The 15,513-nt window shown below is 51.9% G+C and overlaps 1 protein-coding gene across 8 annotated transcripts in view; it reads right to left on the reverse strand.

The window, feature by feature from the left end:
- The window catches only part of WDFY4 (WDFY family member 4), a 301,742-nt gene that overhangs the window by 272,511 nt on the left and 13,718 nt on the right, over positions 1–15,513 (reverse strand). Inside the window, exon 1 of one of the 8 annotated variants that reach the window (XM_070493270.1) lies at positions 38–147. The exons of the other annotated variants lie outside the window; for them this stretch is intronic. The gene's annotated coding sequence lies outside the window, so the exon portion shown is untranslated. Of the gene's footprint in view, positions 1–37; positions 148–15,513 lie in introns of those variants that run through there. 8 annotated transcript variants of the gene reach the window in all.

Raw genomic sequence — 15,513 nt, forward strand, 5'->3', positions numbered from 1 at the left:
CGATGAAGCCGGCTGTGGGACAAGGTACTGTACTCACTCAGCCAGTTCCTACTGAAGAGGGTTCCTCTAAGAATCTGAAACCTACTAAAATAGAGAAGCCTTTTTTGAAAAGAGATTCCAATTTAGATGTGACTCATATTGACAGCCTAATTTGTGCCAACCACTGTGCTGGGCTCTTTACACAGATGGTCACACGAGAGAGATGGGCATCCTATTTTCTCTGTGTTAGTCAGGAAACTGACGGGGCCGAGGCACACGGGCAGCTGGACGTTCAGTTGAAATCAAACCTATAACACCAAAGCCATTTTTTTTTTTATTACCTGATGCTGCCTCTCTTTTAAAAGGCTGGGTAAATAGACGTGTAAACATCTCACCAATATTTGTAGAGGCATGTAATTCTGTATCTTCAGTTGTAACTTCCTTCTCCCGCATGAGTCTAAAAGGATATAGATTCTTCATTCTCAGCGTTATTTGGTTCGCACTCAATATTTTTAGAGGATGTCGTTTGGCTCAAGATGACCCCATGCTAACTTAAAAGAGCTCCTCTGCTAGCGCACATGGGAGCAATTTGTGTGAGCCAGGGTCCTCGCGTCAGTAGGTCTAAGGAAAAGAACTTACACGATGAAAACGCCAAAGACTCATCTGCCAGATAGGTAACGAGAAGGTCCCTTTATTTGTATCTTTGACTTTCCAATTGTCATCCTCTTCAGATGACTCATGACTGACTCGCAGCACAACAAACGTTTGTTTATTGTTTGTCTGTGAAGAATGAAGGAAACTCCAAGTAGGGACCAGAATGTCCAGGGTCCCTGCAGGATGCCCTCCTCAACCGCAATGTCACCTTGCAGAAGACCATCCCGGAACCTGTCCAGCCACCAACAATCACCAATCACAGGGTAGCAACCGGGCAGACAGACACACAGACGTGGATCCACAGGTGTTTTGCTCTGGCATACAGCAGCTAGGGGGGCGGGGGGTGCATCATGCTTTATTTTTAGCCCAAATGCACCCCCCTTGCAGGCTAGAATGGGAGATAGCTGAAGATCACATAGCAGATGGACCATCTCTCTTTGAAACCTTCCCACCCTTTACACACATGACTCCTTGAGGCCCTGGCCCTTCCTCTCTCACACAGTCTTATTACTCTCAGGCTTCATTTTCAGAAATTGTTTTCTGATTACAAAAGCCATGTAAGTTCGGTGTTGAAAATTGGGCAGGAACAAATTATCAGGAAGAATATCCAGCTTGCTCATAACCCAGAAAAATGACTGTTCATATTCCAGCTTTTATCCGTGAATATACGGTTTCATAAAAACACACTCATAATCTTGTTGAAGCAAACTTTTTATTTATACTTTTGTTTTTGTTGGTTGGTTGGCCAGGGCGTGGTGGGGTTGGGTTTCCTTTTTGAGCTTGGCCCTCTGGGACAGGGGGTAAGGTGCCTCACGTTGCTCAGTCCCCGCACAGTCTCTTCCCTGACCTGGACCAGGCTCCATTCCAGCTTTGATGGTTTATTCATTTATTTCTCGGCCTTCCGTTCCCCACTCCCACTCCATTCTTCCCCACCCCACCCACCCCTCATGCTTGATAGCAGCCATCCTTATAACACACGGCACAGGTGCCTGGTGTCTGAACGCACGCATATGAAGTTCTTCGAATGATTTTCTGCATCTTTTCTGTACTTACTTTTGTGCTCAACATCATGCCCTCAGACTTAACCACGTGGCTCTGTGTTTGTCAACTTCATTTCCTCGAACTGCTGCCCTGGGTTACAAAGTGGGCATCACGTGCCTATCTGACTGTTTGCTCCGCAGTGACGGACAGCTAGATTGCCCATGACTTCCCGTTCCGCCGTCGGTCCCGTCCTGGACATTCCCACTCGGGTCCCTCGTGGGGCTGCATGTGACTGGCTCTGGGTGTGAACACAGGCGCAGGAGTGCTGAGTCAAGGGCATATGCTGCTCAATTCAACTAAGTACCACCAGCTCAGATACCTCCAGAAGGCTGGGGCCAGACGGTGCTGCCCCCAGGCTCCCCTACATCTCATCGCCACCCCCACCTGGCAACCCCCACATTTCTAATGTTTGCCAATCCAAGCGAAGAAAAGTGACCCCTCATTGTCATTTCAATTTTTGTTTCCCTAGCTTGCTGATGAGTCTGAGCATCTCTACATGCCTCTTAGCCTTCTAGATTTCCTCTTCCGCCAACTGACTGTTCACCGCCTTTGCTTATTTTTCCTTTCCTGTCTTTTTCCTGTTGCTTGGCCAGAGCTCATTCTAGAGACTGATCCCCTGTTGGTTTTAAAAATCACCACTATATTCTCTCCGTCCATTTTTCTCAGGAATTAGTTCATAACTTCCTTTTCTGTCACAAAAACGTATCATGAATATTCTCCATGTCGTCAAAGATCCTCTGTGTCTTCATTTTTAGTGGCGTTTGGTGACTATGGAGCTATGTTGCTCATTTGTTTAAGCAATCTTCTACACTTAGGCATTTCAGTGGTTTCCGATTATTCGCTACGATAAACAATACTGTAATGACAGGCCTGTGTCCAAGCTTTTCTACATATTCGTGATTAAAATAACAGATTGTAATACATTCTTAAATTCCTAAGAGAAAATAGATGGATCTAAAGATAGGTAAGCTTTTCAGGTTCTTGACACATATTTCCAAACAGCGTCTCCCAAAACACCTTATCAATGTACCGTTCTCCAACCAAGAGTGTACAAGAGTTTACCCTTCCTTAGTTATCCTTTTTTTTTTATTCTTGCCGATTTGAGAGGTAAAAAACCAAAGCATCGCCGTTGTTTGTCGCTGCGTCTCTGCTGGTAATGTGAGGAGCTGAGCATCTTTCTGTATCTGTTGCTCTGTCTCCTTCAGGGGTCCCTGCGGTGGCTTTCTGGGGTCAGACGCATCTGACTCCTTGAGTCCCCTGCAGGAGGTCTCAGCTACTGCCCATGGCTGTAATTGCCCCTCAGAGCCACGCAGCCGCTGCACGTCAGCTCGGTGCAGGAAGGCCATCGCGCCTATATCAGGATTTGGCACAGAGCAGAGGCTCAGTGAAATGCTACTGAACAAGGGGATGAATTAACCTTTATGCTGATGGCACCTGAATCTCTCTCTATTGCCCAGACCCTCTTCTAAACGAGTTCTTTTTTCTCACTCCAAGATTTCTACTTGGATTTCCCCCCAGACTCTGAAAGTCACGACATCCAGTCAACCGCCATGCCCATCGCCAACAGAGCCAGCCCCAAGGCCAGCACGGAGCGCCAAGCTAAGTGTTGTCTCCATCTTCTAAAAGGCATCTTGTGGCCATGCCTGCAGGCACCACTAACCAATTCATTCAATAAAACATGTCTGAAGCCCTGTCGACCCGCCACATTGGCAGCATAAGGAGGTGAGAAGATGAAGGGAGCATCCGGTCAGAATGGGGAAACGGGGCACTGGGGAAGTGGCCGGACATCCAGGGGAGAGCTCAGAGCTGACCGCCTCAGAACGCCTGTGCAGTTAAGAAGCCATGTTTATTGAAGTGAAACGCTCGGCTCAAGTTCCCTTGAATAGACAGGAATTTTTGAGAAACAAGAATTTCTAACAAATGGGGATCTGTGAAACCCTGTGGAGGCTGACTCAAACGTCAAGCTGTGGCCGCCCCCTCCTGTGAGTCTGCCCCTCCCCCTAGGCCTGGTGGGGTTTTGTTCGTAAAAGGAAGGAAGAAGGAAGCAGCCTTAAATCATTCTAGCCCCCTTCATTATCCAAAGCGCCCTTTGTAATGACCGGCTGCTCCTTATCCAGAGTGAAAAGGGACAAGTTGAGGGTGAGGGTCCCTGGGGTTCCAGGGCAGGGCTGGCATTGGGGTGAGGCAAGTGAGGCATTTACCTCAGGCACAAGATTGAAGGGGGCGCCATAAATTGCAGCAGCCAAGGTGAATGACATCTGAATGCAATATTTTTAAAAATCAAAACAAATGACCCCCAAAATCCGTGATAAACAAAATGTCAAAATTTTAAACAAAGACAGGATCTGTCCTTGTAGTTGCCAGACCCCACCTCACTGACTTCCTGCTATGAGAATTCGAGCTGAGGGCATTTATCACAAGAATCAACAAGTTCGACCCCGGCCACCTCCAGGCCTGAGCTTCTGTGGCTTTGGCTCTTGTACACGTAGTGTTGTGGCCACAAGCACAGACTCTGGAGTCAGTCTGCTCCGGTTTGAATCTAATGATCTTAGACTAAGTGATGAAACTCATCCCCGCCTCAGTGTCCTCCGTGTAAAATGGAGCAATAACAGGGCCCCTCATTGGGTACCGTTCGGAGGAAGTCAGTGCTCAACACCCATCAGTGTTAGCATCGGGGGGCGTCCCCCTGCACCACTTCCCTTCATCTTCCCACCATCCAGCGATGTCAAAACCGTTGGCTTTTCCAAAAATGGTACCGAGGCTGGGAACAGAGAAGTCACCTGCCCCGGGGTCCCATTGTCCATCGGTGGCCAAAGCAGACTCCACCCTGTGTCTGTGAACAGCAATGCCCACCAGAGGCTGAGCTCCGATGAGGCCCAGGGTGAAGAGAGGGGCTTGGCGACCTGCTTTGCTGGTAACACAGGGAAAGCTCGCACCCCTAGAAAGGTTTCTTAGAGGGTGGAAGTTTTTTTGGGGAGGACGGGGGAGGGAAATGTGGCCTTGGTAAGACCAAGAATCAGAGGCTGCAGGGGGTCCCAGGGTCTCCAAAAGAGGACAAGTTCCCCCTTTGCTGGCAAGCTGTTTCCCAGTTTGGGTCAGGCTAGGGGCATGTGACACAGAGCCCAGTTTCATCACAGCTCGTCCGCATGCCCAGGTAGACTAGAAGCCCTGCTTTCCTGCAGCCTGCATGCGGCAAGTGAGAGGCAGCTATGCAAGAACCTGCCCACTCGTGCAGCCCCGAGGCAGCGGGTGCAGTGGGGCTGGGGTAGGAGTCACAGTGCAGAGGTCTGGTCCCAGCTTGTCCTCTGTGGTGGCTTAATCAAGTTAATTCCCCTCTCTGAGACTAGGTCTCTCCTCATCGGAATGGCCGTGGTGATCTCAGTTCCACCTTCTGGCCTCTGTGCATTGACCACAGAAGAGACACAGGACAGTGAGTCAGTGCAGAACAGCTGGAGAGGCCCCTGAGTGGGCTGAGAGCCTGGGGGCTGTTGTGGTGAGGGGTCGCAGGGAGGCGCTCCCCTCTCTGTGCAGTGTGCAAGAAGGAGGCATTCCCTATGACCTCAGTGGCATCAGGGTTGGCAGTGGCCATGCAAGCCCCCAGCCCACTGGTGTCACCATCCATCCTTACTCCCATCCTACTCACTCTGGACAGATCCGGGGCATGATGTAGAGTTTCAGAAGCAGGGCTCCCAGGGCATCCTGCTTGCAGCTGCCACACGGGAGGGTAACATCTGGAGCCTGAAGACTCAGCTGAATTGCTGATGTTTGGCTTGTTAACCAATATTCGATTGACTATTTCATCACTGACTCTTGTGGGGTGATTCACCGACAGGTGGGTCTCAGGGTACGAGATGTGATGGAGCAGCCCTTGGAGCTAAGAGGCCAGGAAGCTATTCTGGGGGAAATGGAGCAAGAAAGTGAGTGGAGCCACCCTCCAACGCGGTAGGGCAGAGGGAAGCCTGGAGCTCAGCGCGTTCTGCAGAGAAACTCAGATCTGGCAAGAGTCACTATGATATAGTTCAAGATTCAAGCTCCTGTCCCCTTTCTTGTCCGTCCCCTTTCTGGATGGTACACCCCAGGGTGCAGGGGCATGCCTGTGTGCCGTCTACACCATGAGCAATGGCCCCCACGCCCCGGAGCTGGCAGAACCTCTGTAACAGATGACACAGAACAGAACAGCGACTTCCCATGCGAGGCTGTCAACAATCTGTTTTCCTTTCCACTCCAAAGTCAGTTCCTCACTGCATGTCAGCAGATCCAAACCCTCTTGCTCCTGTGTCAGCAAGGACCTGGCCTCCACCGGAAGCCTTCAGAAAAACATAAACCCATTCTTGTTCCAAAAACTTGCACAGGGCAGGGCTAGGCCCAGCTTCCTTCTTCCCCACCATCTCTCGTTAACAGGAGAGCTTACAAGTTAAAAGCAAATTGAAAATCAAAAAGGAGGAGTCCGGGGCTGGGACAGGGCGGGGGCGGTGGAGGGGGCAGGGGAGAGAAGGCGTAGTAATTTCGACACCCTGCTCACATCTCACTCCACAGCCCACTGTAGCTGATCAGAACTACTGAGAAGGGCGACAGCATTCTCATCGGAGAAATGTAGATTAAAGCCACACCCAATACCAGGACACACTTATTAGGATGTCTTCAAAAAATAAACAAAAATTGATAAGTGCTGGCAAGGATGCACAGCAACCACAGCTCTCACCCTTGAGGTGGGAATGCAAATGTTACAGACACTTTGGAGGACAGTGTGACAGTTTCCGAGAAAGTAAAGCATATACCCACAAATACACTCCTAGGTATTTACCCTAGAGAAATGAAAACTTACGTTCATATGAAAACCTACGCATGAACGTTTACAGTAGGTCTATTCATAGCTGCCAAAATGTGGAAAGAACCCAGATGCCCCTCAAGGGGTGAATGAAGAGACATAAATTCAGCTACATCCCCACAATGGGATGCTTCTCTGCAGAGAAAGGGACACACCGCTGATGCACACAGCGACCTGGACGGGTGTCAAAGGCCTTGAGCCGAGGCACAGGAGCAAGTCTCAGAAGCCTGCACACGCTGTCTTATTCTGTTTATATGATACTCCAGAAAAGGCAAAATTATAGGGACAGAAAATAGATGCATGGTTGCAGGGGTTGGCGGTAGGAGGGTGGCTCCAACGGGCAGAAGGGAACTTTTGGGGGGATGGAAATGTTCTTTACCTTGGCTGTGGTGGCGGTCACACAACTGTGTGTTTCTCCAAAGGGCACACTAGAAAGGGTAACACATTTTGTATGTGCATTAGACCTCAGTAAACCTGACTTATAAAAACCAAACGTTCTGAGGTGGAAAGAGGACTCACAGAAAAGCTGGAGGCAGAGGTTTTAGCCCCATCACCGTCTTTGTCCAGTACAATAGGGATACAATACAGGTTTAATCACGTAGTCACTCCACTCACTGAGAGCTGACTTTCTCCTAGCTCTGCATTCTTATCTCTGTGTCGTCTCACTTTGTCTTCACGACAACACCCCACAAGGGAGCCAACAGGAGCAGTATTTCACAGGGGCTGAAAGCCAGGCTCAGAGAGACTGAATGGCTTCCCCAGGAGGCCGCCACGGAGTGCTGTGTGTCTGACTCCAAAGCCCAGTGGCTTCTCCTTAGCCACACCCCCTCCTTCCTCAGAATGTCACAAGATGGGGACAAGATGAAAGCTCCTGGGAATATAAGACACACTCAGATGGGGCTCACTTGGGGACCCTTCCAGGCCTCGGTCTCTGTGTCAGTCAAGGGTGGAGACTCCACTCCAAGTTGCCATCCACTTGTCTATCCATTTAAAAGAACTATATTTATAAGTGACCATTTTGTCAAATTGGCTAAACTAATAGACAAGGTGGGTCAATTATAAAAAGTAGATGGGTACCCCCAAAAGAATTGAAACCAGGACATCAATAGATATTTGCATACCCAAGGTTATAGCCTGATTATTTACAATAACACAGAGGTGGGAAAAACCCAAATGTCCATCAATGGCTGAATGGATAAAGAAAATGTGGTCCATCCATATGATGAAATATTACTTGGCCTTAAAAAGAAAGGGAATTCTGACCCATGCTACAACATGGATAAACCTTGAGGACATTGTGCTCAGTGAATTAAGCCAGACACATACGGAAAATACTGTATGATTCCACTCATATGAGGCAAGTAAGTCGTCAAATTCATCCACACAGAAAGTAGGACGGTGGTTTCCAGGGACCGAGGGGAGGGGAAAATGGGAGCTAATGTTTAATAGTTTCAGTTTGGCAAGATAAAAAGAGCTCTGGAGATGGATGGTGGTGATGGTTGCACAACAATGTGAGTGTATCTAATGCCACTGAACAGTACACTGAAATAGAGTCAAAGTGGTAAATTGTATGTTATATATATTTTACCTAAATAAATAAATATTAAAGGAAGAGAGTATAATTCATCCGGTTTGCTGACTATAATAACAATAATAGCATCTACTGAGCACTTGCTCCACGCTGGGCCCCGTGCCGAGGGCTTTGCACACATAGCTGCTGTAATTCGCCCCAGCCCACGGCGCAGGGACTGCAGGCGATGTTCTGACCCCCCTTAGAGATGCAGAGATGGAGTCCCCAAAAATTTTAGTAGCATCTTCAGGGTCACGCAGCTGGCGTTTTCAAGAGTGGGACACGAGTTCTCCTCTGGCACCAGGCTTCCGTGTACGCTTGCTGCACACCCAGCCTTGTGTTGGAAGGACTGTGGGGAAGTCAATTGTGGAGGCTCTGTGTCCACCCCTGGGTGAGCTCTGGGCAAAGAGGACAGACATAGTACAGAAGCAGAGGCACAATGAGACTCAGCGACAGGATCAGAGGGCATAGGAGACAGAAGTGGCTTGGACAGCATAAGTCCCCAAGAACTTGCCGAAAGTGGGCAAGAGCATTGGAATTCCCATAGGATGTGCTATAGGGCCGGTGGCACAGTCTATAGAACACACAAAGGGAAGGAGTAGAGGGTAGATGTGGGACTAACATCAAGGGAATGACAGTCTTGGGGTTTCCACGTGAGCCCGTGAGGAAAGAGTTGGCGGGTGGTGAAAACACTCTGAGACTTCCCTTTGACATGACCTGCTTGGCTCAGCAGCCAGCCTGCGGATGGTGCTGAGGCCAGTAGTCAAGACCTTCAGCCTAAAACCTGCCCTCCAGGAGAAGGTGCTCCTGAAGGCAGTGGTCCTAAAACTTTGCCATGCATCAGCATTCCCCGAGGAGATAAGTAAAACCCAGATTTCCGGACCCCACCCATTGAGGGCTGATTCAGTAGGTCTGGGGTCAGGCCCAAGAATTTGTATCGCTAGCAAGTTTCCAACAGAGGCAGTTGGTTCAGGGGCCACACCTTGAGGACCACCAGGCGCCACATCTTGGGGACTACCAGGGGCCACACCCTGAGGACCACCAGGGGCCACACCCTGGGGACTACCAGGAGCCACAGCTTGAGCACCACCAGGGAGCACAGCTCAAGCACCACCAAAGGCCACCCTTTGAGGACCACTGCCCAAAGAAATGCCTTGGACAGGGCCTTTGGAAGCAGAAATGTCTTGTCATCTAGAGTTTATGTAGCGTTGCTGCAAGCCCTGACCACCCCTCCTGCTCCTACTGGCTTTGAGGGTCCCCACACTGCAGGCCCCCAAACCAGAGATCTCTGAACACGGAACAGGTGCCCTTCTTCCCTGCCTGCCGTGCCCAGAGGCCATACAGCCTGCTCTCAGGATGGCGCAACCACGACCCACCCTGGCTTCCCCTTGGTCACCCAGAGAGCCCTGTCCACGGACACTCCCCCACCTCCCATGGCCTTGTCCTCATGCTGCCTCCTCTCACACCTCGCCCTGCTGTAAGGGTGAGCACTAGCCGTCCATGGAAGGATGAGTGGAGAAACAGCAGAGCTTTGTCTGAACTGCGGCAGGTGCTCTGCGGGGCCCGAGGGTGCCCGCTGGATCTGCACCAAGCTCCTGAATAGCCGACATTCATGAGAGACCTCTGGTCTCACTCAGAGCTCAGTGATGCCGGACAAAGTCCTGCGGAACGTCCCCAGCCAGAGCTTTCCACCCACTCTGAATTCTACCAGCATCTGTTGAGCAGGTTCCGTGCAGCAGCCACGGCCTTAGACTGCATCTTCTTAAGAGCATGCGGCCAAGGAGGAGCCCTACTTGGGTTGTGGACAAAAGAGCCTCCTATCCGTCTCTGCAGCAAAGAACAAACTGAAGGAAAACTGGACATAGGACTGCAGACCACGGGCCCCTGAGAGAGGGAGGTCATCAGCAACACGCTGAAACGAAGGGTCCTTCCACCTGGAGCTGCCTCACCTCCTACAAGGCTGCTGCTCACATCCCGACCTGATCTGAACAATCAGAACTGCTGGCCGGAGAGCTGGAATGGGACCATGTTCCCTGCACAGCCAGGAGCCCCCCATGGTGGCGCTCTCTGTTGTCCAAGGATGAAATCAGAGCATCTCAAAATGTCAGGAGATCTGTGCCATCTCTTAGGCTGGACCACAGACAAAAGGTGGGATTTGGCATCACACAGACCCAGGTTCTCGTGCCAGCTGCTCATGCTGTGAACTGTGGAGTGTCAGGAGTGACTCCCCAAAAGGCCAGCCCTCATCTGAAAAATGTGCCACTGGGAAATGCCATGAGATGGCAGAGTGAGACAGCACGGCAGGGGCTTAGTGAAGGGTGCGCGTCCCTCCTCAGAGGCCCTCTGGCAGCCGGGACCCAGGATTGTGGGAAAAGGAACCTGAGAGCAGCAGTGGCAGACACGGAGTGCCCCAGGGGAGATAAGCGGGCTTCTCAGAGGGGGCAAAGAGATGGGGCGGGGCAGGGAACAAGCTCAGTGCCAGCAGACAGACCCCAGCTGGCTGTAGGGAAACCATGGGCATTACCAGAAATAGTGCTGCAACCGAGTCACGAAGGACCTGGGAAGTCAGGCTGACATAGTTAAATGTGGTGCTCTAGGCAATGGGGAGACCTCGAAGGTTCTGAAAAAGAAAACACACAGCAAACACAGTTCTGGAAAGGTTATTCCAAGCCAGACCTGGAACAGGGAGAGATAAGGAGAAAGAAGAGCAGGGAGGCTGAGGCAACCGCAGGCGCAGGCGATGAACACTCCAGTTAGAGGGATCACCTTGGAGACAGAGCAGCAAAGGGAGCTCCAAGATCATCCAGAGGGATGAAGAACCCGCTGGAAGAGCTTAGAAATAGAGCAAGCATCACCAGCCCAGGCAGCGACCAGAACCACCGAGGGGGCCTCGCTCCCCGGGGATTACCACTTAGCTGGATGGGAGGGCCCCAGGCACGAGTGTTTTCTACAAGGTCTCAGGTGATTCTGGTGTGTCCCCAGGAGAGGTGAGGGCCTCAGAAGATGTTGGAAGCCACTGGAGGAGCGTCCCGCTAAAGCATCCCAGAGCTGGGCAATGCTTAGGGAACTGAGGCCCGGAGAGGCGAGTGGCTCGGCGAACATCCCAGAGCTGGTGGGGAGAGAGCTGGGACCTGCTCCCCAGCAGGCCCTGCTGTCCCAAGGCCAGACAGCATCTCCTGGGTTAAGCGCCAGGCCCAGCGTCACGCCAGCTCTGTGCGTCTGGAGATGGGCCCTGTGAGTCTGGGCTGTGGGACGGCCTCCGGCATCGATTCCCTGGTAAGACAACACCCCTACTCTGAACCTAGACTTTTCGGCTGGGCCTGTCTCACCCACTCCCCGCCCAGCTCCAGGGGCAGGCTGACCCAGAGCAGTGCCAGACAGATCTGATTCAAAACCTAGCTCTAATTCTTTCTAACCTGTGGCCTTAGTGACGCAGGCTCTCTGAGGCTCAGTGTCTGCAGCTGTAAAATGGGAATAATGTCTTCCTCACAGGTTGTGGAAAGAATTAAGCTAGAGAATGTACGTAAGAGCATGTACAGCACAGGCTGGGTGTCCATGAAGCACCTATTCTTCTTGCCCCCAGATGGCAGGTCTCACAGTAGAGCCTCAGCCCCACACAGGCCCCACCTCATCCCCACTGTGCACCTCGCTGCCTAGAAGCCCACTAAATCTCCCTGCGCTTCCCAAGGGAGCCTCAGCCCACAGGGCCCTCTGCTCTGGGGTCTCAGTCACTCTTTGGGGTCCAGCCTTGAGGCTGGGGTAAGAGGCCCTGGTCCCACCCTCGCCCCGGCTTCTCTTCTGCATCACAACCCCACTGGCATGGCCACGGAGTCTGTCCAGTCTCAGGTTTGTCACCACGAGGAGTTGGTCTGAATGTACATCAGGACACAAAGTGGACCAAATTGAGACCTTAAAGGTGGGGGCCTGGGAGGGCACGGCAAGAGGGCTAGAAATGAGGATGCGGCCATCTCGAAGATAAAGGGTGGAAACAGGAGCAGAAGGGCTGTCCCCTAGAGTGAGGCCACAGGATAAAAACAGGAGCACGTGCAGGGGGCACCAGAGGAGGGGCAGGCCGGGCAACGGCAGCTCCACAGACAAAGGCTGGGGGGACAGAGGAGAGGGCAGCACCAGAGGTGTCCTGAGGCCCAGTGTCCAGCTCCAGGGCAAGGACTGGGGCACAGCCAGCAATCACCCTGGTGCTGACCCCAACCCACTCCGGTTGTCGAGAGTCAAGGCAGAGAGCCCAGGACCCCACATCCTGCCTCCAGTGACTCAGGAGGAGAAGGAGATAGCACGGGTTGTTTCCAGAAGGTCAAAAATTCCCCTAAAGACTAAGATGGGGACTCCACCTGGCAGGAACCGGGCAGGTTGGGCAACACCTCCCATGGCCCTCCACGCTTCCTTTTTCTGATTCCAGTCCGTGCACTCCTGGCCAGCTCACACCTCTGTGGTTTTTGCAACAGCAGCAGAATATAGGAACTCCCGCGTCCTGCCAAAGGGGCCTAGTTCTGTGTCTCGGTATGTGTACTGACTTCCACATTGCTGAAAATTGCCAGGGAGCAGTTCCCCTGGCCAGACCCCAGAGCTTAGCTGCAACCGAGCTATCGCTGTCAGCACAAGACCTCAGCTGGTGACAGCACAGTAACAAGAAGCCCAGCCCCCATCATCAGAGCCTCTCCAATGAGGGAGCTAAGCCGGGGCTGGGTCTCCACTGGTATGTAAGGAAATGCTATTTAAGTGAGAACGGCCATGATGAGCACCTACTCACAGAGCCATCAGTGTTCTGTAACCTTAGAAAACTCGTCAGGTAGATATTACCATTCCCATTAGACAGATGGGGAAAGCAAGACTGAGAGAAATTGAGATTCAGAGAAAACAGGTAACTTATTTGAAATCAAACTACTAATAAGCGTCAGAATTTAAGACCCAACCCAGCCTCTTCTGGCTTCAAAGCCCCTGCTCCCTTTCCCCACTCTGGGCTGGCTTGAAACAGTGGTCAGCAGTGTAAGGATATGCCTCAGGGACGTCTCAGGGACGAGCTGGAAATGCTTACTCCAGCAGCGCTGCAGGGGTTCCCCGGCTGGCCTTGCAAAGTTCTTGCTGACCCCTAGGCCATAGGAGGTTAAGCTCACACCGCAAGCAAGCAGGCCGGAGCAGGACCCTGTGGTCTTGCCATCCCCCAGGAAATAGTTCTTCTCTGGGAGCCGCAAGGCTAAGGCACTAGCCCAGCATGAGGTAGGCACCAGCCAGCCAGTCACTCCTGGGCTGACACCAGCAGCACACCCAGCGCTCATCACTGAGCCTCCCGGCTGAGCCACCAGATCTGCGGCTCTACTTGGCTTTCTCTGCGTGGAGGGTTGTCTGGTTATTAAACATGTAAGGAGCAGAATCACCCCTGATCCACGCCCTGGACCTGAAAGCTCACGGTCAGGGCAGCAGCGAGGAAGCAGACACAGGGGGGGTCAGTGCTGGGCAGGGAGGTGCCTGTCTGTGGGGCACAGAGGAGGCTCATAGCCCAGCCTGGGAGGAGCCTGGGTCTGGAAGGGCATCTCAGAAAAGATGGTGCCCATGATGGGCACTGAGGGCCGAGGAAGAGGTGCTCTCAAATCCAGATGGACACACTCCAGGCAGCATCCGTGTTCAGGGATGTGGATGGGGTTCAGAGAGGCCAGAGCACAGGGAGCAGAGATGGGGTGAGGGTGCAGGTAGTGAAAGGGTTGTGAATGCCAGGAATGGACATGGCCCTCGTTCCATGCAGTGGTCCTGGCAGTCACTGTGGGGCTCTCAGTAAGGAGCAACATGGATGGTGTACAGTGACCCTGTGCTAGATGCTGGGCCTGCCCAGAGAGCCAGCCCCTGCCCCTAGGTGCTCAATGGCAGCCAAGGAGAGAAGGCAGGAAAAGGGATGCTACAATATGATGCCTGAGATAAACCCTTTGGTGCAGAGATCCAGCACAAAGGGAGCAGAGGGAGGAAGCAGATTGTTGGGGAGGAGATGGGGTGGGATGAAGGTGGAAGATGGTAGGAGGGGCTTCACAGAGGCAGGGTCTTTGGAGAGGGAGCCTGAGGGGAGGAGAAATAAGGCTGTGGGCAGATTCAAGAGAATTGCTTCCAGTGGAAGGACATGTAAAGGGACGGGAGAGGGGAGGCTGAACCGTAGATGGTTTCGTACTGCTGGGAGACACTCGGGGTAGGAGAAGGGTGCACAGTGTGGGAGGGGCTAGGGCAAGAAGGTCTCCAGACCCTGAGCTGCCCCGAGTCCACTCGTCAACCTCCAAACTCCAGGAGGAGTGAAACCACCAGGACTTTGCAGCATCCTTTATGCTTCTCAGGCTACTCGTGAGAGTGATGAAAAGATTTCCAGGATCAGTTGGCTCATGTCCTTATCCTATTTAGCTTATTAAATTGCAAGTATAATTTGGTCAGAAAATAAGCACAAAAACCACTAGTTAACCTATCAAAGGAATCTAGAAGTATGCATTCCTGTAAGGATTTAAGCATCTCTTAATTCTCGCAGAATTAATTACTAAATTAAAGAATTTAAGAATTCTTAATACTTGTGGATCATAAAATTCTCAATAAAGGAAGGGCACAGACCACCTGCACTGCACATAAAGAGAGTTAGCAGTTTTCCCGGGCTCCCTGTCCTCTACCAAGCCAGGAAGATCTGGATCCAGAAAACTCTGCTTTTAGGTTAACGAGAAAAAGAAATTGCAGATGCAACCTTGCCGTGTGATGCTTTTTCAGCACAATGCAGAAAAAGGAAACACATTGTTGGCAGCTGGGAGGCAGATGTGTCGGCCACTGAGGTGAGTCTCTTCAGCCCTCTGTGACTCAGTTCCCCACCTGAAACACGAGGTGTCTGGAATAGATGCCCCTTACAGGTCTGTCCACTAATAGAGGTCTAGTTCTCAAATTAGCCTCATGTCCAGAGCCTTCAAATTTCTCCTCTGAAACCTGGATATGTGTGTAACCAGTACGAGTCTCCTGCAAGCTGTTGAACTTCTTGATGTGTTGGGAATATTTTCTTACCCAGTCCTAATTCCTCTTTGTGCCCAGGAAATGGGAGAATGGCACCCAAGGAGAATCGAAAGGAGCCAAGGCACCTCAGAATGCTACATGAGTGGGTGAGATGGGTTCTCTGGGTGCCTGCCCTCTGTGGGCTTTCTCCTGGCAGCCCAGTGGGCCCATTGCTTATCCATCTTTCTCCCAGCCTTGCCATGGTAGGCCTCTCTGCCTCCAGTCTCTCCAGCACCTCCACCCCACCCCATAATGGCAGACTTGAGAGCACAGCTCCATCACGTCACTCCCTTGCTCAGACGTCTTCAATGGCTTCCTGTGTCCTTTAGGAACATTCCCAAGCTCTTGGCCCTCAAGGATATGGCCCAACCCCCTTCCTTGCCTGATTTCCCACTGCACCCCCAGTGGGTGTAGTCCAATG

This window comes from Equus asinus, chromosome 2 (assembly GCF_041296235.1).
Source record: "Equus asinus isolate D_3611 breed Donkey chromosome 2, EquAss-T2T_v2, whole genome shotgun sequence".
NCBI classification, from domain to species: Eukaryota; Metazoa; Chordata; class Mammalia; order Perissodactyla; family Equidae; genus Equus; species Equus asinus.